The following is a 16948-nucleotide window of genomic DNA, read 5'->3' on the forward strand; positions in this document are numbered from 1 at the left end:
AGAAGTGTGTTTACAAATTTTGGGAAAGTAACTTTTATTAATTCCCTCCACTTTTCCTCCCTCTGTGGTGTCTGAAGCATCACTTGGTTGGTCCAGACATGGACTTGGTTTACCTGAAAACACACTGGCCTCCTTTGGGAGAAAGCTTGTATGGAGAATTCACTTTGCCACAGAAACATTAATCAATCTGCATACTACGCAATATGCTGTGACAAGACTTATCAAGACTAAGAATAGGTTTTGTGTTTTAAGGTCCAGCTGGTTTTCCTCCACAGATACTAATCATAACCAGGCCACATTCTAGTCTTTGGAAGAGAAGGGAAAAAGTAGAGGGAGGATTGCCAAGAACTTGTGGCGGAACTGGTACTTTGCTTTTATATTTTGATAGAGAAAATCTGTTGTTTATGATCCTTGAAAAATGAATTGGAAAAAAAAATTACTCTTGTGGGAACGAGGCACACTAATTGATGGAAAAAACAGTCAACCTCAACAATCATTTCTTACACATTCTCCTTGAGTGAGGTGAACTCCAAAAGACAATATTGACAAGAAAATATTTTCCAATGGCCACTTCTCATTTCCACCCCCAATTAAGCTAGCAGAATGCACACATCTTACTCTGGATCTTTCTGGCCAACACAAAAGTCTTCCATTGTCATAATTCTCTAGTGGTTATGGCAATATTTTAAGTCAGTTAGAGATCAGGACACAAAGGAATTTTTGATAATATAATTTCTTTTATTTTTCTTGTGCTTAAAATATTTCTCTCTTTTGTTGTTGTTGTTATTTTTAATGGTAATATAATTTCTATGGGGTGGAAAACACTGACATCAGTTGTAAAGCAAATTTGGAAGTGAAAAGAGAAGGTAGGAAGAAAAATTAGGAGAAAAAAGGCGAGACAATGGGAAATAAAGGTCATGGAATAATGACTTTGAGAACCATAGCCTTATTTTCAGTTTAGAACATAAGAACAAAAGGTGGTGCTATTTTAATCCCAACACCTTTGAGTGGCATAGGAGCTGCTCATGACCTCGTTCTTTATCTGTACCATCTTTTTCCGTAGCATTTGCTCTTTGGATTGTTCTGAAGAATACCCTGTCCTCCTTGTGTGTGTGTGTGTGTGTGTGCGTGTGTGTGTGTGTGTGTGTGTGTGTGTGTGACCCCAGCGCGGAGACGACAGGGGAAAACCCCTTCCTTTTCAAACCCCAAGCTCTGGGGACGTGCTCCCTCACAGCGCCATCTTCAGGAAGATGGCTGCATTGCTGGTCAGGTGGATAAAGCATGAGAAGTGGTCATAATCCAGATGGTACCAGTTTTCACAGGCGGACCTTATTAAAGACTGTTTTTCAAAGCAGTGACAAATAGTAAAAAAAAAAAAAAAAAAAAAAAACAACCAAACAAACAAACAAAAAAACCTTATATACACAGCATCATAAGATCACCTGTTGTCTCACTTAAAAGAATTGGAAAATTGGCTTAGTCCAGATTCCTCTGTATTCTTCACCCCTTTTATTGCATGTCCTAAAAAAGTAACTCAGCCTGCTCCAGGACACTCTAGGAACTTGGTAAGATAATATCCTTGCAGTAGAAAAGGAGAAATTTTCTATTAGCTTTGCTTTCTTTGTATCTTAAAATTTACAAAGTCAATTTTTTCCTATAGCCAAGGCAAAGTTCATGTCCATTGATGACCATCTCCTTTGTGAATTCTCTGCTTTAGCAACAATTAGAATTTCCCTGATTGATTTTACTTTCCCCCTTCTGTTTAGCAATTAATTTTTATAAGACAAACATATGCCTGACCAGAAAATGTGGACAATCTTAGAGTTATTCTTTATTACAAAATCACATTACCACAAAATGCTTAATTTTTTGCTTGCTTACACAACTTATATCAGCTTAGTTGCTTCAAGAAAGAGTCCCTCAGTAAGGCACTGCATTATTGTTAAAGTAGAATTCTCTGGAACTTCTGGGGCTAGCACATGAACTCTAAGTACCACTTTAGCTAACAATGTATATTTTAACTTTTTTTTTTTTTTTAAAGATTTTATTTATTTATTTGCCAGAGACAGAGGGAGAGAGAGCGAGCGAGCACAGGCAGACAAAGAGGTAGGCAGAGGCAGAGGGAGAAGCAGGCTCCCTGCCGAGCAAGGAGCCCGATGTGGGACTCGATCCCAGGACGCTGGGATCATGACCTGAGCCGAAGGCAGCTGCTTAACCAACTGAGCCACCCAGGCGTCCCAATATTTTAACTTTTTATTTGAAAATAATTTCAAACTTAGCATAAGAATTGGAAGAATTTTAAGAAGTACATTGAACACCTATGTACTCTTTGTCCAGATTATCACTTGGCCTCCTTTGCTTTATCACTGCCCACCCCCGCCTTTTTCTCTCTCAACCATTTGAGAGTAAATTGCATACATCATGACAACTATGGCCTGAATGTTTCTGTCCCCTTCCATTCATATGTTGAAATCCTAACCCTTAAGGAAGATGGTATTAATAGAAGGGGCCTTCTTAAATTATGAATGGGATTACTGCTTTATAAAAGAGGCCCCTTAGAGCTCCCGATGCCCCCTTCTGCCACCTAAGAATACAATGAGAAGTCTTTAACCCAGGAGAGAGCTCTCACCAGACCCTGCCAGTACCCTGATCTTAGACTTCCAGCTTCCAGAACTGTGAGCAATATATTTATGCTATTTATAAACTACACAGCCTATAATATTTGTTACAGCAGCTCAAAAGGGCTAAGACGATGGCCCTTTACCTTAAAATATATCAGTGTCTATTTATTATGAAGAGGTATTCTTTTAGATAGCTACAGTAAATTTATCAACTGTAGTCAATTTAACATTGATATAATACTTTTTTCTTATCTTCTGTATCCACTATCAATATTCCAGTTTCATCAATTGACTTTAACAGTGTCCATTATAGTATTTTTTCCTGTGGTAGAGAATTGAGTCTGGAATCAGATATTGCATTTAGTTGTCTTATCAGCTTAGTTTTCTTTAATCAGGAATATTTCCACCAACTTTTTTTCTCTGCCTTTTTGACATTGGCATTTTTGGGGTGAATACTGTACCAAAAAAAAAAAAAAAGAGTGTTCTTTGTTTTGGATTTGCTTGTTTCCTCATGGTTAGATATTCAGGTTACATATCCCAAGCTGGAATATTACACAAGTGTCACTGAACAATTCCCCCCTCACACACACTTAAGATATCAAAATAATAAGGATTCTCTCAGCAGTTCCAAGAAGTATAGGATGTGTCCCTCAGTATTTTGCTTCAAAATAATGAATAGCATATCAGTTACAAAACTTCATCCTAAAATCAAACTCTCAAAACAGCTATGGAAGACTCAGTGAGATTCTATTATTTATTAAAATGTTAAAATAGATAAGACCTCAAAGCTTATCTAGTGCAACGATCTCATTTTATAGAACAGAAACCAAGTCTCCCTTAGAAGGGTTACATGATTTTCCCAATTTTCTTCCCAAAACTTGTTTCTGATGAAAATTTTCTTTCTACTTCAAAGCTAACCCTCTGCTTCCTGGAGAAAAGACCCAGTCAGTTATTCTCCTGTGTCTGTATACCAGCTTTTCCTCCGCAGGAGCTACCTCCCTGGGGATTACAAACTCCTTTTACCCCAACAATTGTCCTTCGCTTGACTGAATCTCTTATCCTTTATTTCAGACTTGTTGTTTTCCCGTTTTTCCTTCTATTTGTTTCTTGTTTCTCCTTTATCTGCTCATCCTTGAGCTACCGGCATTGGTGGGGATGTTGCTCCGGGGCTCATCCCCTCGAGGCCGAGGCCGCTCCCTGGGAGATTCCCTGCTCTCCTGCATCTCCACCCATTTCATCCACCTCAGCACTCAGCGAAACCATCCCTGCACCAGACTTCTCCGACCCCAGAGCTGTGCGTCTGATTATCTCCCTGAGAACCCACAGGCCTACACTCTGAGTGCTTCGTGTACCCTTGATTGGATGCCTCAAAAAACTCTGGCTGTAGATGACAGTGCTTGCTTTCTTGTGAAAAGAAGACAATTCTTCTTCCTCTATGCCCCTATTGTTAGTGTAATACCCTTCTCAGAATGCGAGAGAACATGAATTTTTGGGTAGGCTGCCACAGTTCTAAGAAGATGATTCGGTAGGCAGCTTGACAGACTGACAAATAACCAGACTGTAAATCCATCCAAATCCAAGTGTTCACAATTTGTGCCATACGGTTGCATTGCATATGAAGGGGTCCAGAATAAACCACTGCGGCGTAAAAATTATTTTGAGCTGAAGGCATTTGATTTCCTGGAATCTCTTATCTGCCTAAAAGCAGAACATCTTAAAAGAACTCGACTGTCACAAATGCTCTCCTCCCCATGAGCAACTTGAATCCTGGAGAGGAGAAGTTGGCACCACACCCAAATAGACTATCACGAAACTATTATATCTCCCATCTACTTTCTTAAGTGCTTTACCATTCCAAAAGTCTTTTGTTTTTCCATAAATGCCCTTTCTCCCCTGCTTTCAAGAAGTCATTTGTTCTCCCAGAAGTGTCCTCTACCCCACTCTATCCCGGGCTCTCTGCTCAGCAGGGAGCCTGCTTCCCTCTCTCTCTCTCTGCCTGCCTCTCTGTCTACTTGTGATCTCTGTCTGTCAAATAAATAAATAAAATCTTAAAAAAAAAAAAAAGATAAACTCCAAAATCTAATGACCTCCTTGGGGTCACATTTCCCTGAAAACTCCTGTGTGTATATACATAATTACGCACATAATTTACTTATTTATACACATGATTACACACGTGATTATATACGTAATTAAATCTGTATTTTGTCTTGCTAATCTTTTGTCGATTTAATTTGCAGGCCCTCAGACACAGAACCAAGAGGATAGAGGAGAAGTTGTTCTTCCAATAAACCCCTGCCACTGAATTGAGTTCAGCTGACCCCAGGTGTTCGTTTTCTCATGGCAGCCCCAAAAATTGATCTGACTTTGAATAAGATAATTCAATGACCATAAAGTCAGGGTGACAGTTTATTCCATCGTTTTAAGCTGAATATCTATATATTTGGATATGGTTTGGTAAGGGATGTAATACCTTTGGAAATATGATCCAAGAGTTTTCTTTAAAAACCTCTAAATGGCGTGGGGACTACTTCTAGGTTCCAAGAACTGTTATAGACATTGTTTAGTAATTCAGAGACTAGTACCTCAGAGGAAGACTGAGGTATTTTTCCATATTGAATAAAGATTTTTTTTCAGAATGAGGATTTTGAGTCTAATACTAGCTAGTCAGCTAATTAGCATTTCAAAGGAAACTGATGGAAATCAATATCGTGTGGTCTAAGTGAACAACAAAGTTTTTACTTTTTTCCCTCTTTTCTCCTTACTTCTTATATATGTCTTTTCCCCTACTGGTGTTTCCATGTCTCTTTTATGTCCTCTTCCTCCTTCTCTTTCTTCTCCTGTCAGTCAGTCTGTCCTTCTCCCCTGCTTTGCTTCTGCTTTGTTCTTCTTCACTTTTTCCCCCCCATTTCTTGGGGGAACATGACATGGGGTAAAATTATTTTTTAAACAGTAGTTGTATTAATGAACTAAGGTTTGATGTTGCCCAAATGTAACCTTCCAACTGTTCCTAAAACTCAAATAAATTCACAATGACAAAGGAAGTTACTCTATTTCAATGTCCATGGTCTGTTCTACCTGCTTGTCTCCAGCCCTTACTCTGAATCCCATGGCTTTGATCCAAATCCAGATTTGCCTTCAAGGAGTTCCCATTGAAAGGTTTCATCACTGTTAACTTTTTTCTTTTTTTAATAATAAGTGACTCGTTTTCTTATAATTTTGCTCTAAGTTGGATCTAAATGTAGTCTTTTTTTTTTTTTTTTAAAGATTTTATGTATTTATGTGTCAGAGAGAAAGAGAGCACAAGCAGGGGGAGCGGCAGGCGGACGGAGAAGCGGGTTCCCTGCTGAGAAGCCCTATATGGGACCGGATCCCAGGATCCTAGGTCATGACCTAAGCAGAAGGCAGAGGCTTAACTGACTGAGTGACCCAGGTGTCCCCTGAGTGCAATCTTAATGACAGCTGTAAAAATTTTTTCACATTTTGTTTAGGACAAAATAACAGCTTAGAGTATGGTTGATGGGGGATATGGAAGGAGGTTGTGGGTAAAACCTCACCATCTTAATTTAAACATTTCCTTTCTGAAGGAATGGAAAGAAAGGGGGCTAATATGGGATATAAGAACTTTGAAAATATTATCATGCAAGAAACTTTTTTGATTTGGGGACCTCTAGACTAGGAGAGGCTAATTCTGCCTCCTGAGTGTAAATTCATTCTCTCTACAAACCATGTTTTTTTTGTTTTTTAAAGATTTTATTTATTTATTTGACAGACGAAGATCACAAGTAGGCAGAGAAGCAGGCAGAGAGAGAGGAAGGGAAGAAGGCTGAGCAGAGAGCCCAACATGGGGCTTGATCCCAGGACCCTGGGATCATGACCTGAGCCAAAGGCAGAGGCTTTAACCCACTGAGCCACCCAGGCGCCCCCAAACCATGTTTTCATATAAGGTATGCCATACACTTCTTTCAGGGCACATATCCTGGTCTAAAATTATGTTTGATTTTGTGCTTTAATCTATATCATGTTAATGTTAATTATTTAACTTAAATTTAATTTAATTATGGTGTTGCTTGCTAGAGTGGACATTCAGGTAAGGATGAGTACTCTGCTTCATTTACCTTCCTGTCCTCTAGCGCCTGGTATGGTGTCTGGTATCATGTTAAGAATTGGCACTTTGAGGGGCGGCCTGGGTGGCTCAGTGGGTTAAACCTCTACCTTCTGCTCAGGTCATGATCCCAGGGTCCTGGGATCGAGCCCCACATCAGGCTCTCTGCTCACTGGGGAGCCTGCTTTTCCCTCTCTCTCTCTGCCTGCCTCTCTGCCTTCTCATGATCTCTCTCTGTGAAATAAATAAATAAAATCTTAAAAAAAAAAGGAATTGGCAATTGGCACTTTGAGAGAGAGAAAGCAAGGCAGAAGGAAAGGTAGAAAGGAAGGGAGAGAGCAAGAGAGAGGAAGAAATAGGGAGAGAGAGTATTCCAAATATAAAGCTGGAACCACAGAGAGAATGAGCTATTCAAAAAATGTGCACAATTCTTCATTGCTCTTCTCTGCCTTTTTGCAATTTCAATCTGAGCTGCAAATGCCAAAACACTGAGAAATAGAGTCTGTACTCCTGTCGTGTTGTTTGTGGTCTGGGTGTAAACAATTCTTGGAAATCCCCAGAGAATGCTTCATAGGATTTATAGCCCAATTCTCCAGATGTAGGAGGTTCGGGGAATTGAACCAAGTACTCTAACTCTTTGATTCTTCAACAAACAGAATGAGCCTGTCTCTTTTCTCCTCCTGGGGGAGGGCAATTGCAACCCTTCCCCTGCAAAAGGCCAGCCCAAGGTTCGGGTCTCAGGGAAACACCTGACCATTGACATATGCTTATAACCAAAGAGGGGCTCTTTTATTTTTAACTTAAAACATTCATTATTATGCAAAATTTCAAGTATCTACAAAAACAGAGGGAATAATACAATAGAGGTACCGTTTCTGGGGAATCAGTAACCATCACCAGGGAAGATGAATTTGGCCAGCAGGGGACGCTTCTGGACGTCCCCTTGAATCCGCTCCTTCTTGAATGTGAATCTTCCTGCGTCCTCCCTTTCCTGAAAGTCCCTTTCTCTGTATTGACTAAGATAGAAGGCCAGAAGGGAGAAGGACTGAGCTAGAAACTAACTGGCTGATCCCTGATGTTTTACCAGCACATTTTGGAAAGCGTCGCCCAGTAGCTCTCAAGACCACTCGACCTCCCTGTCTCATCCTGTCCCCTCTCCATGCTTCAGATAAACTGCCTTGTCTCCATTCTTTACATGCTAAAAAAGACTGCATTTTCAGGTGCCTGGGTGGCTCAGTCAGTTAAGCGTCTGCCTTCAGCTCAGGTCATGATCCCAGGGTCCTGGGATCGAGCTTTGCTTCAGGCTCCTTGCTTAGGGGGGAGCCTGTTTCTCCCTCTATTCCCCACTTGGGCTGCCCCTTGCTATCTCTGTCTCTCTTTTGCAAATAAATAAAATCCAAATAATAATAATAATTTTTAAAAGATTGCATTTTCTTCCTAGAGACAGGAAATGCTGGGCGCCCTCTTGAAAGCTACTTCTTCCTGCATCACTCCTTAAGAAAATCTTTCCTAGCCTCCAACTCAAATCCTGTTACTTGTCACCCAAATCCTGTCATCTTCCATTTGTTCTTCGTGCTGCACCCCAGCATACCTGCCATCATTATATCTTCGTGTGGTCAATGACGGACATGTCTACCCAAAAGGGCTGGATCTGTGTCCGATGCCTGACCATTGTCCCTGACATCTGTCTCTCTTTCGTGTATCAGTTTCTGAAATTAGTGCATTTGTCATCCAGTAGGCGCTCTCATATTATGTATTTGCCCATTTTCTTGATTTCACACATCTCGATTTCCCTTCCTTTCATCCCATTTTTTCATCTTGTCAATTTCAACATTTTTGATGGAAATTTAAGGTAGTTCCTCACCAGTAATTTGGCAACAGATGACTTACAAACACCACCCTTCTCAGCTACGCAGGTGAGATGATCATTTAACAATTCATACCATGTACTATTTTACCATCACTAACACAACTTTTTCTCCTAGAAGTTCAGTCCCTAACCAAACAAAGGAGACATTGAATTTTAGATGGCCATATAATATTGATTTCCTGAAGTCAAAAACCATTATGGTTTCCTTAGCACATGTGAGGCTCATAATCATCAACAAATAAAGGAAGAGCAAGCATTTTTTGGGCCCTTGCTTTGTGCACTGGGATGTGCTGGGTATCTACATCCTTTGTTGCATCTGAAGTTCATGATAACACTTTGAGGCAAGTGCTGTTTTGCACTCAGGGAAACAGAGATGCAAAGTGTTAAATAACTTGCCCAAGGAGGGCAGGCAGTGGGACTCACAGATTCTAAACTCTGTCCACTATGAAGACGGGTATGGCTATCTGCAACAAGGATGTGAGGTATGAACGAGTGAAGTGAGCTCTCAAATCTCTCACAGATGACAGCATGGAGAAATGGACACGACCCCGGAACAGTGCCACCTCTTCAGGCAGCGGCTCCCACAGGGTTCCTACCGTATCGCTCCATCAGGCTCACAATGACCGTATTTGTTCCCAGGCTAAAGGATCCCATTTTGGATTTTTTTTTACAAAAAGGATCAGAAACATGAGCACGAGGAGGAAAATAATGCTTTTCTTTCCTTTCCATTTTCTGGACTAAAACAGCGCTCCTGGTTTCCCTGCATTTTCACCTGAGGAAAATCGTTTCCCAATTTCAGTTGATTATATGATCTAAGAGTAGGAGGTCACAAAGTGAAGATCCACAACCAGAGTGGTTTCCTATTTCTTTAGCATGTTTATAATTTGTCTTAGCTATAGATATAAAAGCAGTAAATCCACTTGGCTGGACTCATGTTGAATTCACATGGTCGGAAGAATGTGATAATTGAAAAAAATGGAAAGCCCTCTGTGCTCTGATCTTTGCTGAGTACGGTGAAGGTAAGTCAGTAATACAAACTCCACTGGGTCTTGGATGTTCCAAGTCTTACATTGAAACCATTTATCTCTGTCTTAAACCTTGTAATAGTTCCGATTAAAAATATTTAAATGCTTAATATGTTTAGTTTTGGTAGGGATATGCATACTTCTCGTAATCCATTCTGAGGATTTCAACTTCTTTGCAAGGCAAATTGTGAAGCTGCTAAGGTGTTGATAAGGGAAACACTGAACTGAAATTTTAAAAAGTGTTTTAATATGAAAGTAGTTGAAGAAAGTTGTTAAGAGAAACAAAGTGCCTTAACAAATGTGGGAAGTTATTGCTTTCTGATCAGAAAAAAATCCGATGATTTCACATAGCTCCATCCACTTGATAATTTAAAATTCTATTATTTTTAAATTTTTACTAATATTTCCCCAAAAGACAAACATTTTATGTGGGGTACTTTGAAAACATCTCATGCTTTATCTAGGAAAAAAAGTTCTGTAAATAAGAGAAGGCAAGAAGTCACCATTCTCTGTACAATATTGCAAGTTGCATGGTTAAAGTTATACTGAAAATAAAATAATGATAGAAATTACTACTCAAAAGACATAAAATAAGTAACCTGATAAAATTCAACAGGATTGCATTTTTCTTTAGGTTTATTTTCTATCCCTTTAAAAATGTTTTAATCACCACACTATTTTTTTTCTTTAAATTTTTCTCCTTTGGAGGGTAGGAGGTGAAATGGGGCAAAATGAAGAGAAATAGAAAGGGAAACAGGGGTAGAGACAGACTTCTCCTACCCATCAAAGAGGGACCTGGTTAGACAACAGCAAAACTAAAATAATAATTAAAAAAATCCCAGCATGTATCAATCATTGCTATGTGACTTTGTCACAGTCATTATCTTATTTATTTCTCTCAGTATCACTTCTTTGATGTATGTGATCTTGAAAGACCCCTGCCCTGGAAAGTCCCCTCCCCTAGAAGATAGATAGGATAACTAACCGCTTGTTTGCTTTTCTGTGAACCTCTGGCTTTTAGGTATAAGACTAGGTTAATAATTGTGTGATTAACTGCTCTTCTTCCTTTCTGTAACCGCTTGGCTTATAGATATAATGGAGACGCCATGATGGCATTCCTCCCTTCCCCCTTCTTGTTCCCCTCTCCCGCCTCTCCCTTCGCGCGCTCGGGCCCTCATAACTAATCAGCTTGTTCCCCCTTCCTGCCACTCTCTTCGTGCGCGCGGGTCCCCAGAGCCAATCAGCAAAACCCAAGTATGCCTTTTTCAAAAGTTCAAACTGTCCACCAATCAGTTACGCCCCACCCAAAACTTGTTTGTACCTTCCTATAAAAGACCCCGCTTCACTCCGGTTGGTGTGTTCGGTTAGCCGGAGCTACCGACCACCTGCCGGTACCTGCGTGACAATAAACCTCTTGCTGTTTGTATCCAGTGGCAGTGTTGGATTCTTGGGTAAGGGGATCCGCGGGTCTTTCAATTTTGCCTATTTTACAGATGGGGAAACTGAGAGGGTTGAAATGATCTTATCGGGCAGATGGCAAACTTTTCCAGTGAAAAGCTAGACTGTCAATATGCTGGGCTTTGTGGGCCACAAGGGTCTCTGTCACAATCATTCAGCTTTGTCAGTGTAGCAAAAAAGCAGCCATAGACAATTCTTAAACGTATGAAAAACTAGGCAGTGGGCTGACTTTGGCCCATGGGCCTTCATCTCTGGGTACTCCACTAACCCATGGGCACATTTTTAAAAAGTAGCAGAGTTAAGATTTACACCCACATTTTTCAGACTTTAAAGTCCTTTTCCTTAAACTCATTTGAAATATTTTGGGCCAATCATGAGACCCAGTAACGTTGGGAACGCTTTTTTAGGTGGTTACAGGGTGAGCTACCAACCAAATGAACAGACAGAATTGGTCTCAGTGTATTGAATACACAGGGTGAAGCTGGGTCATGAACAAGATTTTGCACCTGGAGTGATGTGATGAGAAGCACAAATACCACACCTCAAATGTTTCCTCTGTCCTTTCAAGGAAAGCAGGTAGCATTTGCAAATGAAAGGGCACATGGCCCGAGGGCAGTTTGGGCTGGTCTGGAAAGGCCAGCTCCAGCATGTGGCCTGGACAGTCGGTCACACCAGCAGAAGCATCTAAAACAAGATCTTTTAGTTGTTTCTCTTCCCTTATGTTCCCAAAGTGCCTTTGTGGTCTGCCATGTGTGCAAAGTTAATGGCTCACATCACCTGCGAGCGTCCCTGGTATTTACAGTTAGCAGCCTACTTAGGGGGGTCTGGGATTCAGGGCCTCTGTGGGAGAAGGCCGATCTGAATTCCTGGGGTTTATAACCAAGTGTTAACTCTAATGGGGACTACTGTCTAGTCCCCCACATTTATAGTTATTCTTGCTCAGAGGACTTGGAAGGGACCCAGAAGATGGGTGCCAGACACGGAGGACACCAATGCAGTCCCTAGAGGAAATGCAAATCAGTGTGGGAGACAGACAGAGTCACAAGCCCATGATTATGACTTGGTGAGCAGAGTGTGGAGAAGATAGAAGAAACCGTCTTTGCCTAGAGATTCTGTCCTGCATGGGAAGCAGCCCAGGAAGGGGCAGGCAAATGCTAAAGCTTCCAGGTGTGGTGAGGGGCTTTGTGGGGAGTCTGTAGGAGGACCGTGGACACAGTGTACCAGACATAAGGATTTGTACCCCGACTGCAAAAAAAAAAAAAAAAAAAAAAAAAAAAATTTGTACCCTGGAGGCAAAGGCACCTATATGGCAGGGTGTGTACTATCCCTGAGGGGCAAGGTGAACTAGACTGGAGGGGAAAGCTCAGGCAGGTGTGGGAGGCTTTGCCACACATCTGAGGAAGGCAGCAGTGTGGATGGGGGCTGCTATAACAGCCAGCCGTGGGACTCTGGGCAAGTCACTTGATTTTACTTATTCTTCATAGGCTTGAGCAAGGATCAATGAAATAGTGTCTATCCCAGCATTTTGTGAGCAGAAAAAGTGCTATATAAAAAAATAAGCCATTCTGAATCCTAGCTTCTCTCCAGATTTTGCTCCCTTCTGCTCATCTCCTGTCTCATTGTGCCCAGGAGCTCTTCTATACCTGAATTCAGAGGAAATTTTACCAGAGGAGGTTGGCTTTAACAGAATAACAGGACAGAGAAAGAACAGGATTAGAAGTAAAATCTGTAGGATAAGGAAACATTTTTCCTCCTCTTTACAGATAATAAATAATTTTTTAACAAGATACAATTTCTAAAAATCATTTCAAAAGAGGAAGAAAAAATAATTAGTATTATTTACCTAACTGAAATATGTACTTCATTTTATTTGGATTAAAGGGCAATAAAGCAGAGGCCACTTGGTTACAAGGAAGGAGGGGACACAGAAGAAATGGTTTCAGGGTTTGCAGAAAAGTAGGAGGCAGGGACAAATTTTGCTGTCATGCTCTTGGGAAAGCCCAGGTCACTGGGACACTGTTGGCGCACAGGATTTGTCTGAATTGTATACATGAAAAGAGGGTTCTCAAAAAAGGGTAGTGCACAGGCCCTCTGGAACCCTAGCAGATCTGGGTACCAGCTGGGTCCTTCCTAAGACTGGAGGGGAGGTAGTGGAGACAGGGCAGAGGTCAGGGAAAGGGGCAGCCAGCTGGAGTAAGACAGGGAAGGAGAGGAGATGGTTGCCCCCAAAGCATGTTGAGGTCCTTGGGAAGTGCAACATACACTTCATTTTGTAAGGACTTATTTAGCAAGAGGCTTTTATTACAGTTAAACTGTCCCTGCTCCCCTTCCCCCAGGGGATTTACTTGGAGACAAGTCCCGGAAACCGCCTCAGGTAACAAAGCTCAAATACAGGGGTTGGGCAGGCCAGGTGGAGACATCTGATCAGTGGGGGGGATGCATACTGTCTCCCTAGTTACCAGGGAGTATGGGCCCCACCCTTTGGGAGCCTTTTGGACACCAATCCCAACCAAGGGGATAGGCTGGGTCAAATGTCTACTAGGGTAAATTGTGACTCAACTGGTCACCTAGCATCACTGTGGAATTTCCTGTGTGTGTTACAATTTCATGGCCACCTGTGCGTGGCCAGGCCCAACCACATGGCCTTTGCCCTTAAAAGCTAGTCTGTGAAACAGAGAACGGTCACCCTCTCTTGTAAGAGGTGCGTCCCCGAACGTTCAGTTAGATTCTTGATGCTCGGCACGAGGTAAAGCTTTGCTTGACCTTTGCTTTGTATCGGTCTTGCTCCTTTAATCATGGACCCATTATTGGGGCATAACACATTTAACTGCCTTTTTTTTTTTTTTTGTCTGTAACATAATTTTAATAGGTGCATAGTGTTAATTGCTTATTATTTTTTTTTATTTTTATTTTTTATAAACATATTTTTATCCCCAGGGGTACAGGTCTGTGAATCACCAGGTTTACACACTTCACAGCACTCACCAAAGCACATACCCTCCCCAATGTCCATAATCCCACCCTCTTCTCCCAAACCCCCTCCCCCCAGCAACCCTCAGTAATCTCACAAAATATCTGCTTTTGATCACTTATTTTTTCTGGTTTCATGCCTCAATTTCAGCACAAATGGATATACTTTAAAAACACCTTGCCTTTTTAAAAATTTTATTTTTTTATTGGATGTAGCTTTCTCTAATTCTCTCCAACCTCTGATTGTTTCCTTGGCTGGCAGGGTGGGAGCAGAGCAGGAAGAGGCCATGTGGGAGGTGGAGGGGGTGGGGGTTAAGGGTGGGGGTTAAGGGTGGGGGTGCACTAGCTTCTGCCCTATTTTCCAGTGTCTTGCCCTTTGGGTTGCCTCATTTTTATTTTGTCAATAAAAAAGACAATGGCTTGCTGCTGGGACCATTTAATAATGCAGCAATAAATTGTGCTTTCAAGTCCCGAAATGCTTTTCTAGGTGATTTACAAAGAATGACTCAATACCCTGAGGCCACGGATTTGTAGCATTATCTGTTCTTATGGTTGGACTGGCTCAGAGGAAGCTCACCCTGGGAGGAACCCTAAGGGTTCACAAATGGCACAAAGCCAGGGAGCCTGGGTTCAGCCTTCTCAGCTCCCCCTCCCTTAGTCCCTCCTCATGCCCTGGGACCTGTGTCCTTTCTCCTCTTCTCTTAGGGGAAGGGGCTATCAGTTGGCACACCCCTCTGTGAGACGCTTATATCTTTGGGACAAGAAAGATGAGTGTCTCAGAGAAGGGCTTTGAGGGCATCTAATAAGATGAGGAAGTCTGCCCAGGAGAAGGGGGTAGCTGGCTGCTCTATTTCCAGGAGCCCCAGCAGGTTTTGGGGACACTCCTCTGCATCCCCACCTGCCCCTCCAGTTCTCCACTCCAGTGGCTTTTTTCACTTTGTGGATGAAGTGAATTGGCTACAGTGTACATCTGATCATCTTTCCTGCTGAAAATCCTTCAAGGCTTCCTTTTGCCTCACAGGATAAATGAAGAAGCAAACTCATCCAGAACCCGCCCTTTTCAGTCCCTTCCAGGTCTTCGTCATTTCCTGCCTCACCCACTTAGACCCTTCCTCTCTCTTGCTTGGGTCTCTGTGTCCCCTCTTCCAGCCCCCTTCCCCCAAAGGATTCATGCACCAAGGGCCCCCGTTCCTGGCTTCCTGGCTGGGAAGGCTGCCTGGTCGCTCCCCATCACCCGAGCATTACCTTCCTACTACATCTGTTATGGCCAGGGGACCTGCCCCCCTTCCCCGCAAAGCCCTCATCCCTACCCCGCATCTATAAGACAAAGAGGATGGTGCCATTCTGCCCGTGGTGTGTGGGTGCTTCTGTAGATAGGTTCAACTCCCAAATCCCAGGCCTGTGGCTAGCAGTAGGGACAGTGGCTTTAGAAAGTCTTTGTAACCTGTAAAGATTACTGAGAAACATTGTGAACATTTTATTACATCTGTGGGTATGAAAGAGGCTTCCCTTCCCAAAGGATAGACTGTCAGACCTTTCAAGGATCCTTCTTCGCTAAGTGTCTTAGACGACAAAATGCCTGGTACTTTGAGTGTCCTCAAAAACTTGTGAGTGATAACTGGCTTCCAGCTCCTCTGTGCAGGGGTGCTGAGACTAATGGAAACATCTTTTCTAGTATAATCTTACTTTAGAAATAAGTAAACCCTTCAACAGCTCAGACAAACTAGTTTTATTTGTACCTTATGTGATGATGGCAAGGTTCCTCACAATAGTCCCTCCTGAGAATACAGGGAGTTGCCTCTAGCTGATTGGTCAGAGTCTGAGATGCTTTGTTGGTTCCTGCATGTCTGAACCTCAAAATTTCATTTAGGAAGACACATTTACTTGAAATTACCTACATTACTGCTGGATTATGGAAACTGACTCACATCATCAGTAAAAAGGGGGAAAAAAAAGAAGAAGAAGAAAAGGGAGGTAAAGAAATTTAATTCAATTTAAGAATTATTCCTGGAAGTATGAGTTCTCCTTTCAGTTTTGGCTCTGACAGGTTTAGGACACACAACCCCAAAATGTGACACCTGGACATATTGTTTGTTTCAAGATGAAAGAATTGTTGAAATAGCAGATACAGAAGGGATTTTCTGACCTTTCCCTGAAGCTAGTCATAAAACTCTTTGGTGAGAGGTGTCCTCCCTCTACCTGGAGGAAATGAACCTCCTTATTTCTGAAGACGGGGGGACTCGAGAGGAACCTGAATGAACAGGTCTTGCTAAGTTTCCCTCAGTTTACTAAAGACCCCTAACTCCTCCCTCCTGGCTCCCTTTCCCATTTCCCCATGACTTTCCTATTGCCATAAACCTAGTTTTATTTCTTCTTTGGGTTTCCATTTCCTCAGAGAGATTCGTGTATCATGTAAAACTTTTATTAAATACATATGCACATTTCCCCTTGTTAATCTTTCCATCTAAAAAAATTCAGAAAGGTAGGAAAAAAAAGATGTTTTCCCTCTCTTATAGCTCCTAAAAGTCAGCTTTTTAAAGCAATGTAGTAAGTGGTTACAAAGATTGATAGTAGCAGGTGAGAACCTGGGTCATGTGACATGGGGTGTCCTGAAAGCGCCCGAGTCCTGTCCCTGCAATAGGCAGGATCTTCATCAACGTGGGAAGCGGGGGGAAGCAGTGCTCCTGAAGCTGTCCTAGATGATGAAAAAATGGTGACTAACATTTCTTAGTCTGTGGATGGTTTGATAGGGACCTGTGACTAAATGGAGTCAAGTGACATGAACAGACATTGGAATATTTCATCTCCACCCCCAAAAGCTTATATATTGAAGGTGGCTTTCAAAATTTTTTCTATTGTCTCCTTTCATTGAAAAAAAATGAAGGGTTGCTTTTATGCA

At 41.9% G+C, this 16948-nt stretch overlaps 1 protein-coding gene across 3 annotated transcripts in view; it reads right to left on the reverse strand.

Annotated features, from left to right (window-relative positions):
• Positions 1-16948, reverse strand: part of XKR4 (XK related 4) — a 442846-nt gene that overhangs the window by 18582 nt on the left and 407316 nt on the right. The gene's annotated exons all lie outside the window — the stretch shown is intronic.

Source organism: Mustela nivalis, assembly GCF_964662115.1.
Source record: "Mustela nivalis genome assembly, chromosome: 2".
Classification (NCBI taxonomy): Eukaryota; Metazoa; Chordata; class Mammalia; order Carnivora; family Mustelidae; genus Mustela; species Mustela nivalis.